Genomic DNA, 3,509 nt, shown 5'->3' on the forward strand with positions numbered 1-3,509 from the left:
CCCTTCTTTTCCAAACGTCTCCATCAGGAATGCCAATTCTTCAAAGACAAGGATCTTCCACTTCCTCTTTGTCTTTTCTTTTTATAAAAATATTTTGTTTATTTATTTGCGAGAGAGAGAGAGAGGGCACAAGCAGGGGGAGGGGCAGAGGGAGAGGGAGCCTGATGCGGGACTCCATCCCAGGACCCTGACATCATGATCCGAAGGCAGACGCTCAACCAAGTGAGCCACCCAGGTGCCCCACTTTTCCTCTTCTCATCGTTGCTCCCTTCAGTGCCTGCCCAGAGCCTGGCAGAGCAGAGGCTCAGGAAATACTTTGTGAAATGAAATCTCTTGAGAACACTATCATATAGGTCAGTTTTCTGCCTTCTTTCATTTTGTTCCACACAGGATATTTTAGACCAGGAATGGATCTCTTTCTAGAATTTGTTTCCTGGGATTTAAACTAGGCCAGTGACCGGAGACATCCCTCATGTCCTTCTAAACTGGAAAAATGACCTAAGCATTCACATTCCCTTTGTTGATGTAGAGTGAGAACAGAATGTTTTGCCTGGTTTGAGCAAAATTTTTTTTTGTTTAAAAATTTTATTTTATTTATTTGTCAGAGAGAGAAAGCGAGCACTCACAAGCAGGGTGAGCGGCAGGCAGAGGGATTAGCAGGGTCCCCACTGAACAGGGAACCTGATGCAGGACTTGATCCCAGGACACCGGGATCGTGACCTGAGCCAAAGGCAGACGCTCAACCAACTGAGCCACCCAGGCATCCCAGTTTGAGCCAAATTTATGGGTAATACCTTTCACTGAACTGATACTTGCCAAACCTTCTCCCAGGTTAGAGATAGGTTGCATCTCATATTTTTTACAATTAATTTTTAATTCTGTAAATAGTACACAAATGATTTCTCACTGTTTCATTGACACCATTCCTTTCCACAAATTATGTTTCTTTTTGCCGAAGTATGTTCTCTAATAATTATTTCTAAGAGTTTTTGTAGTTGGTAAGGATTCTGGGTTCACCTCTGCCCAAAATGGCTTTATTTCTCTCTCCCACTTATAAAATAGTTTGACTTGGTATTAAATCTGAGGTTCAACATTATTTTCACTCAACAATTTGAAGATATGCTCCATTGCTTTCATGTCTGATGTTGTTAATGGCAAGTCTGATGTCAAACTTTTTCTTGTTCCATTGTAGGTGATCTTTACTTTATCTTTCAAGGTTTTCAGTATTTTCCCATTATCTTTGATGCACCAAAATTACACTGTGATGTGTCTAGGTTTAAAGTTTTTTTTTTAAAGATTTTATTTATTTATTTGAGAGAGAGAGAATGAGAGACAGAGAGCACGAGAGGGAAAGGGGTCAGAGGGAGAAGCAGACTCCCTGCTGAGCGGGGAGCCCGATGTGGGACTTGATCCCGGGACTCCAGGATCATGACCCGAGCCGAAGGCAGTCGCTTAACCAACTGAGCCACCCAGGTGCCCTAAAGTTTGTTTTTTTTTTAAATTGCCATTCTTGTTTTTATAAGTCCTCCTCCTTGTCACTTAAAGGGTCCTTTCAATCTGAGTATTCATGACTTCAATTCGAGGAAGTGTTTTTGTTTTGGTTTTTTGTTTTGCTATTTATTCTTCAGATATTGATTCCCATCTATTCTTTTAACTTTTATTCAGTGGAACTCCTATTAGACAAATGTGGAAATTTCTTGATTGGTCTGTCCTTCATGCATCTCACCTTTTCTTTACTACTTTCCACCATTCTATCCTTTATCCTATGCTTTGAGAGAATGCATCAGCGCAATTTTCCAGCTCATTGATTTGATCTCACTTATATCCATTACAAATCTTTTTTCAGTCCATTTACTTACATTTTAATTGTATCCATGGTATTTATTTTTTAAAATTTCTTATTTTTTTCATATTTACCTGTTATTGTTTCAAAACTACTTGTTCTTTCATAGATGTGATCTCTTACCATTCTAAAATTATTATGATGATTTTTTACTTATGTTCTGAGAAATTTTTCTCTCAAGACCATTTGTCTAATGAAAGTCTTTTTATTTGTTGAGTTTATTGTCCATATTTCATGTTATTTTCTTTGTTTAAATGTTTGATGATTCTCTTATTATATGCTTCTCTCTGTGGTTGAGATTTCTTTTGAGACTATCTGTTCTGTCTGTTTGGGCAACCTGTTTTGGAGAATAGAGGGAAAGGTAGAGCTGCTGTTTCCAATCAGAGTGGGTGAGCTGGAGAACATGCCATGAGAAGGGCACCTTGTTAATCTGTGTGCCTCTCTAATTTTCATAAATGCTGCTTGGCCAGTGCCTGTCACCCAACATACTAGACTATCTCACTGCCTTAAGCTCCCATACTTATTGCTTTCACTTCAAGAGAGATCCCTCTGTTACCGCATGTGGTGGCAAAAGGAATGGGCAAAATTTGAGTCTTCTGGCTTTTCTTCCTGGGATACTGAGTAGTTGCCTCTAAGACAGCTCCTTCGTCTTAGTTTTTACCTTTTGGCATGGAGAGCTTCTGTGGTGCTTTCATCATCTGTAAGAATACTCTACTGTGCTCTCCCATGTGTGTCCCAAGCTGTGGTTTCCTTCATTAATCAGAACCCATCTACTCCTTATCTTTCACATGTCCCTCTCAGGAGCCTGTCAAGAGTGATTTCAAGCATGACTATGTATTGAATCATTTTTGTTGTTGTTGTTGTTGTTGTATCAGGCATAATAAAGGGAAGAAACTGTAAACAGCGGTGGCTCAAGAAGATATAAGCTTATTTCTCTATTACATAAACAAAGTTTGAAAAGAAGTTTCTCAGGGATGATATGGTTGCCCCGTGATCACCAGGCTCCAGTCTATCTTGTCATTCTGCCATTCTCAAAACCTGCCTTCCACTTCCGGGTGCAACATGGCTGCTTGCACACAAATCATATCAGTCACGTTTCAGCCAGTAGGGAGAAGGAAAGGCAAAGAAGGGGGTCATCCCTCCCTCTATGGATACTTCTTATATGTTGTACATGATACTTCTATATTCTGGGAGTCTGTATTTTTACAGACAATATATATAAAAAATAAATAAATACATATAAATGTATTTTTATACACACCATGCATACTGCAAGGAAATTTACATATGATGTTTCATTTATTCCTTAAAACAACCTTTATCGTATCCCCATTTTATAGATAAACTCCACTAATTTGCTCAAGGTCATATGAGGAATAACTGGGATCCCAAGTCAGATCTGACTCCAAAGTTTACCTTATTAGGTTCTTTCCACTATGCCTTTGGCTGTACATTAGAATGACTAGGGTAGCTTTAAAAAGTATTAATGCTTGGGAACTACACCAGATCAATTAAATCACAGTCAAGAATAGTTTGTAAAATCCTCCCATTTGATTCTATTGTGAAGGCAGAGTTGAGCACTACTGCACTTTCTAACTAGTTTTTTTCCCTTCTTTTCTTTGCCCGTGTATGTTTTATATCAAATATTTTGATTACCTGATTGCTA

The sequence above is a fragment of the Zalophus californianus genome, chromosome X (assembly GCF_009762305.2).
Source record: "Zalophus californianus isolate mZalCal1 chromosome X, mZalCal1.pri.v2, whole genome shotgun sequence".
NCBI classification, from domain to species: domain Eukaryota; kingdom Metazoa; phylum Chordata; class Mammalia; order Carnivora; family Otariidae; genus Zalophus; species Zalophus californianus.